Below are 7324 nucleotides of genomic sequence, written 5' to 3' on the forward strand. Positions count from 1 at the left end.
ACTGTTGATGGACTGAGAGCAGTGCAAAAAGAGAGCACTGTGCTGAATCAAAGAACCTGAGCTGCTTAATGCCTGTTGAGAAGCCATCTCTCTTTTGGAGGTTGACATGCCAATGGTCATGGCCACAATGGACATAGGTTGGCCAGGGTCTCTGAGTGGCAGAAACAAGAGACCTGCTGGCAAAGTGCTGTAAACCAAATTCTCAATCTACCCAGCTCTGCCTTATTATTTGTATTAAGCACTTATTATGTGTTGGATACTAAGAACTTTTTTGTATGCAGGTTCTCATTTAATCCTCAGAAAGGCCTCACAAAGTAGCATGATAATCCTCCATCTTAAGGATGAGGACATTGAAGCTGAGAGAGATTAAGTAATTTACCCATGGTCATGCTGCTGGGAAGGACAGATAAAAGCTAGGTCTGCCTGATCTCGGAGCCTCTACCCCAAGCACCATCTACCCATACATAAGAAACATCCTCTCCCTGTGCCTCAGCAGGAGCTAACAGCTTTGCTCCCCTACACACAGAAGGAAACTGACATTTTACGAGGCGCTGGGCAATCTGATCAGTCTTGGAAGAAAGAGGAATTAGCAGGCGAGCCCTTGCTTGCTGGTAGATGGTTTACCCTGAAACCCTTCTGGATTTCCCAGAACTCTGAGTAAATATTAACATAATCTCATTACATTGCTCATTACATTGCTTCAGATTGATGATAAAAAAAAAAAGAAGCAACCTGAGCCAATGTACCCTTGTGATTTGAACAGATCATTTTTCAGCCAAACAGTTTAATTTATGTAGGTAGCATTATGGAGGAAAGGGCTCCTGGCTTGAAAACAGACTTGGGTTTTCATTCCAAGTCTATCACTTTTAGCTATGCCACTTTGGACAACTTGAGGCTCAGTTCTCCCATCTGGTAAATGGGTGTAAGTCTGTCCCAGCATCAGCATTAGCATCCACATCATCACCACTTCTAGTGGAGTGATTGCAGTTTGCTAGGCACTATTCTTGTATCTTTGCATCAATTCCTCTCGAAAGCTCTTGGATGCAGTTACTATTTTTATCTCTATTTTATGGTTGAGGAAATCAAAGCCTAGAGAAGTTAGGAAGGTTGGGCCAAAGTCATACCTCCAGATAAGTGGCAGAGCCAGGTCTGAAACCCACATAAGAACCTTGCTCTTTATCCCTGTGTTCTGCTTGTATAACTTGTGCTATAAAGCTTTCAATGAGATGACACGTATGAATGTGCCTGGCTCATTGGTCACCCTATGATAGCATCCTCTGTTCTGCAATTCTCTGCCACTGCTCCTTACACATGCCTGGAAAGAAGAGAGAGGGGCTCACCTTCTCCATGGGAGCACCCACACCTTACCAAATTGCACTGCTCTCTAGGGTGACGGCGAATGATTCACCAGTCTGGATAAGCACAAGTGAGCCTGTGAGTGACTCAGGGACATGCCAGGACCAACGAAAGAGCCTCTACCTATAGAACAAAGCCAGACAGCAACTTGTGACAAAGATAATTACAGGCTGGAATGGCAGCACCAAGGCCAAGGGCTGTCTAGTTTATACAGTAATTAATCACAATCTCAAAGACTTTGAGGAGGTCTGGAGGCTCCACCAGGACACTGGGGACCAACTAGGATTTTAGAAACAAAAACCCAAACCAAAAAAACTTCCCCCAGACCCTACTAACATGCTGTATAACCTCCTTGCCTTTTCTCCCAACATATGTCCATGCCCAAGATCCCCAACACTCCCCACAACTAGAGTAGTATTCTCAGAAAGGGTGGGAGGAGGGCATAATGTTGGTAACGTACTACAGCTGTCAAATATATAAAAATCTACAATGTCATTTCAAAAATTGAAGTCGTGATCCTTTGCGATGTCATGCAATAGATTTAAAAAAAAAAGTAGCCCATTTTCTCTTTCAAGATAGAAGAAAAAAATCTACCACTATCATACCTGGTAATCTACCACACCACCCTCTACCTCAAAGTTGAACCCTACCATGGTGAAATCGAAGCTATATGCAGCACTTGGGTTTAAAGTCAGATAGAGCAAAGTTTGTGTTCCAGATTTGCCATGTGTCACTGTGTGACTTTGGCCAAGTAATTTGACTTCTCTGAGCTTCTGCTTCATCTCTTTTTTTTCATGTGGATCCTGACAGTGCTAACTCTGTAGGGTTAAGAGGATTAAATTAAATAACACATTTAAAAGGCTACTTTTATTAGTCATTTCATTTATTATTCCTATAATTCTGAATTCTGCCTCCTCCTTCCCCAGCACATAGCCATCTATCTTATACAATTTCCATTGATTACCATCTCCCCAGTGCTCTTGGGCTTAATCCTCTGTTTCTGCTTATGAGAGTTTTTAAATGGGGCCAGTTGAATTGGAGACCAACTCCAATCTCAGTTTCCCAATTCTTTGGTCATCCCAGGCATGCCAGCAGTGGGGACTGTCTTCTTAGTGATCCAGTTCCAGAACTTTCCATTGGCCCCTTGTTTTAGGTTGCAGAGGCTGTAGAGGCCCCTTTTACCCTCCCCACCCTGGCCATCCCTTTCTAAGTGCTCACTGTCTCACCTGTACACAGCACCAGAGGCCATGGGATACTCCCATGGAAACGCTATTTGGTTGCCTGGTGATTTGCATTTTGTAACACCAAAGGCCTGGATAGAACCAGGTTGTGGGACCAGCCACAGCTCAACAATGACAAAGACACACTTTTTAAAACTAACACCTCGACCTCTTCATACCTTCCTCCTCTCTCTGACTATCCTCCTTCCAAACACAACTGAGATGTGTGTGTCAGAACTTTCCATAACAACAATAATTATTTCTTGTGTCAGGTGCAAAGTTATCTACTTAAAGTGCATTTCTCCACTGCTGTTAGATTGTATGTTTGGAAATGTGCATACTCCACTGAATCCTCAAAGCCAGTTTCCCAAATCCCCTAGGGCTGGTTCCTGCCATTTTATTGGGTAACCATGTCTCGGATGGCCCTACCTACTGGTGCTGTATGAGAACAGACCTGTCAGACAGAGGAGCAGTGTGATGACGCGGGCAGTGGCCACATGACCAGTTGAGGGAAGGGGAGAGTTTCATGGAGGCTGAGGCAGGCAAATCACTTGAGGCCAGGAGTTCGAGACCAGCATGGCCAACATGACAAAACCCCATCTCTACCAAAAATATAAAAATTAGCCAAGTGTGGTGGCACACACCTTTAGTCCCAGCTACTCAGGAGGCTGAGGCATGAAAATCACTCGAACCTGGGAGACAGAGGTTGCAGTGAGCAGAGATTGCCCCATTGCACTCCAGCCTGCACAACAGAGCAAGACCTTCTCTCAAATAAAGCTTCAGCAGAGGTGGTAACGCCTATGTTGGTCCAGGTGTGGAAGGCAGGTGCTCTGTCTGTGGGAGGGTGTATTTGTACAGTCTTTATAAAAGGCGGTTTGGTAGCACCTACCAAAATTTAAAATGCTCATATCCTTTGAGTCAGCAACACTATTTCTAGGAATTTCTCTCATAAATATATGTACAAAAGACATATGTACAAAAAAGATGAAAAATTGCAACTAGCTTTAATGTTTGCCAAAAGGAGAATGCTAAATAAACTATGGTTCACCTAAGCCATGAAATAATATTAAAAAGGCAGATTTATATGCCATGATGCTGAAAGATTTCCACGTAATGTGAAAAAGAAAGCTAAAAAACAAAGCTTATAATATGATTATACTTTTGTTTGAATATATATACATTGCACATGCCTAGGTGGATATACAACAAACAATTAATGGTTGCTGCTGGGGTGAGATGGGGGAAAGTTCATTCTTTTTAAATTTTATGACAGATACATTTGTTCATATTTATATCTAAATTTATATATATATATTTATATCTCATATGATAAAAATATTTCAAAGAATAGATTTCTCAGTTCCTCTCCTTCCATCCCTCTGGTAGACTACTTCAGCAAAGCAGCGCCTAGTAACCCCAAACAAACACTTATTCAGAGCTTTGTAGCTTACAAAGCAATTCTGCAAACAAAACCTTGTTTAAATCTCACACCATCACTATGACATGATTCCCATTTTATAGATGAGGAAACAGAGGCTCAGAGAGGAAAAGTGCTTCTGCCCCATGTCAAATGCCTGGTGGCTGGGAGAGCCAGGACTGGAAGCCCAGTTTGTCCATATCCAGCACCAGGCACCTTTTCCAGCCTTCCCCAACTAATACCTGCAATATCTTTCCCATGGCCAAAGTCAGATAGCTCTTCTCTGGCACAGGTGAAAACAACACCTGGGCGTGGCTAAGAAATTTGAGGGTAGAAGGTAGAGGAGCAGAGAGAGAAGGGGCAGTGTAGGGCATGGTGGAGAAGAAAGGTTAAAAAGTGTTTGAGGTCAGGCACAATGGCTCATGGCTGTAAATTCAGCACTTTGGGAGGCCAAGGTGGGTGTATCATCTGAGGTCAGGAGTTTGAGGCCATCCTGGCCAAAATGGTGAAACCCTGTCTCTACTAAAAATATAAAAATTAGCTGAGCGTGGTAGCACATGCCTGTAGTCCCAGCTACCTGGGAGGCTGAGGCAGGAGAACCTGGGAGGCAGAGGTTGCAGTGAGCCGAAATTGTGCCACTGCACCCCAGCCTAGTGACAGAGAGAGACTGTCTCAAAAAAAAAAAAGTGTCTGAGGGCCGGGAGGGCTGGGTGCAGTGGCTCACACCCATAATCCCAGCACTTTGGAAGGCCAAGGCGGGTGAATCACCTGAGGTCAGGAGTTTGAGAACAGCCTGGCCAACATGGCAAAACCCCATCTCTACTAAAACTACAAACATTAGCTGAGTGTGGTGGTCAGCACCTGTAATTCCAGCTACTAGGGAGGCTGAGGCAGGAGAATTGCTTGAACCCAGGGGCGGAGTTTGCAGTGAGCTGAGATGGCACCACTGCACTCCAGCCTAAGTGACACACTGAGCCATCTCCAAAAAAAAAAAAAAATGTTTGAGAAGGCACAAGAGGCATGGCATCCTGTTCCATAATTAAATGCATAGGCTATCAGCAAACCAGGTAGGCAAGACCCTAACCGGCGTCTCCTTCCTATGCCTGCTCTGTTGTTTGAGGATGAGTCATTTATCACCATTGTGCTCTGAGCTGCACCTAAACCCCATGTGAGCTGAGCCCAGTGCGGTGGTGGGACCACTTCCGCCCTCGAGATCCCCACAGGGAGCTGTCCCCAGAGCCACAGTTCAGAGAAGAGGAGATCCCAGAGGCCTTCCCGGCCGTTCTATAATGTGCATCTCCTTGTTCAACACCTGTCGATGCCTCCCATACCCTTTGGAATAAAGTCCAGCCTCCATGACACTATTCACAAGGCTGTCTGTGACCTGGCACCTACTTATTTCTCCAGACTCATCTCCAGCTATCTCTCAGCTGGCTTTTTACATACTGGCTCTTTCATTTCCCCAAACAGGCAGGCCATTCTCCCATTCTCTTTCTCTCTTCTTCGTCCCCATGCCTCATTATTGCATGTACTATCCCACATGCCTGGAGCACCTTGAATCTCTGTCTTCTCTGGCTAACTGCTACTCATCCTCACACCCTAGCCCAAACTCAGCTTCCCCGGGAACCCTTCCCGACGCACCCACCCCGCCACCATTCAGTCCCCACTGAGCTGTTGTCTCCCTGCTCCAGAGTCTTCCTCTCTCCGGCACGTACTGCACTGTGTTGTAATGTCTCGTGTACTTCCTCTCGCTCGAGCTGGACTATCACAGTGGTTGGGGCACTCTAGGAATCCACAAATATGTACTGAATGAATGGAGAATGATACGGTATGGATGTCACCCCATGGCAGATAACAGGTATCAGACTTCAGCAATGGAACTTAGCCTCACTGGATTGGCAGGTGTCACATAAATCCCACTGCCTTGGTTCACATGGCCAGTTTCTCTCTGTCATGAATGACAAGGCATGTTGAAAAGGACAGTGAACAATGGAAGACTGGTCCATTGTGAGAAATTTCTGGCAGGTTCTAACCACAACTCCTAGGGATAAAAAACAGAACACCTTCAGGTTTACAAGGTGGTAATAGAACCAAAGGGTTGAGACCAACGTCAAGAGGTCATTGAATTCATTCCCATTCCTTCAGGCAGGGCTGGCTCAGTCACAGACCAGTGGGTGTTTCCTTATATTATTAGCAGGAGTAATTATTATTATCATCATTAATAGCAATATAGCAAGGTTTTTATTAAAAATAAGCACTCACAGGGAACATATGGGTGCCTCCCTGCATCACCCTTCACAGTACTCAGTAGAACACAGAATCTGTCTCAACAATGTAAGGTCTGACTCCATCTCCCTCATGTCAGGATGATTGCTCAGTGGGAGAACTGAAGCAAGCAGGTTCTGGTTTAGAAGACAGCAAAGAAAATGTTCCAGAATCAGGTTTTGGGTGCTCTCTCTCACAGTAGCCCAAAGCATGTGCAAAGTTGGGGGGTCACAGCCAGGCATCCCCTTTGCTAATGACAATCGGCCCAGCTGTTTCCCTGTGCAGAGGGCATGCGGTTCAGAGTCCTGCCCATCCATGACCTCGTCTGATCCTCACAGTAACATGTGTACTCAAGGAATGGGAAGAAGCCAAAGGTGGGACAGGCTGTAGGTCGGGTCACCAGAGTTCTCAAAGCCAAGTGAGTGAGTGGGCTCAGAGTAAGGAACGAAGACATGCGATCACCAGTCAGACCCTCTGCACTTTATCTTCTGCTTCTCAGTCTAGAAAGAGTCCACGTAGTTAATAAATATGTGAGCACCTACTATATTCCAAGTAGTGTTTCAGGGTCTAGGAATACAGCAATGAACAGATTTTTAAAAGACAAAACAAAACCAAAAACCCCTGCCCTCGTGGAGCTTACATTCTGGTGATGTGGTATTTATAAGCAGCCCTAAGTGACATGGCTTTAGATGATAGGTGGAGCTGGAATTAATCAATATTGAATCACATCATGAGAAATGTGTGCCCTTTCCAGTTCTCTTAATTCAGTCCTTCACAGATTTTAGAGTAGATCTCAGCTGGCTGATAGCCCCCTTCAACTAAAAGAGCACAGCTGCAGGATCCAGTGAGAAGTTAATTCCAGCCTTGGGATTCATCCTATTTATTACCAGTTACCTTCTAGGTGTAGCCAGGGTTGCTAATTTTCCATTAAAAGTAGTGATATTGGCCGGGCGCGGTGGCTCAAGCCTGTAATCCCAGCACTTTGGGAGGCCGAGGCGGGTGGATCACGAGGTCAAGAGATCGAGACCATCCTGGTCAACATGGTGAAACCCCGTCTATACTAAAA

This window comes from Sapajus apella, unplaced genomic scaffold, assembly GCF_009761245.1.
Source record: "Sapajus apella isolate SASKATOON/1434 unplaced genomic scaffold, GSC_monkey_1.0 scaffold14, whole genome shotgun sequence".
In the NCBI taxonomy this organism is placed as follows: domain Eukaryota; kingdom Metazoa; phylum Chordata; class Mammalia; order Primates; family Cebidae; genus Sapajus; species Sapajus apella.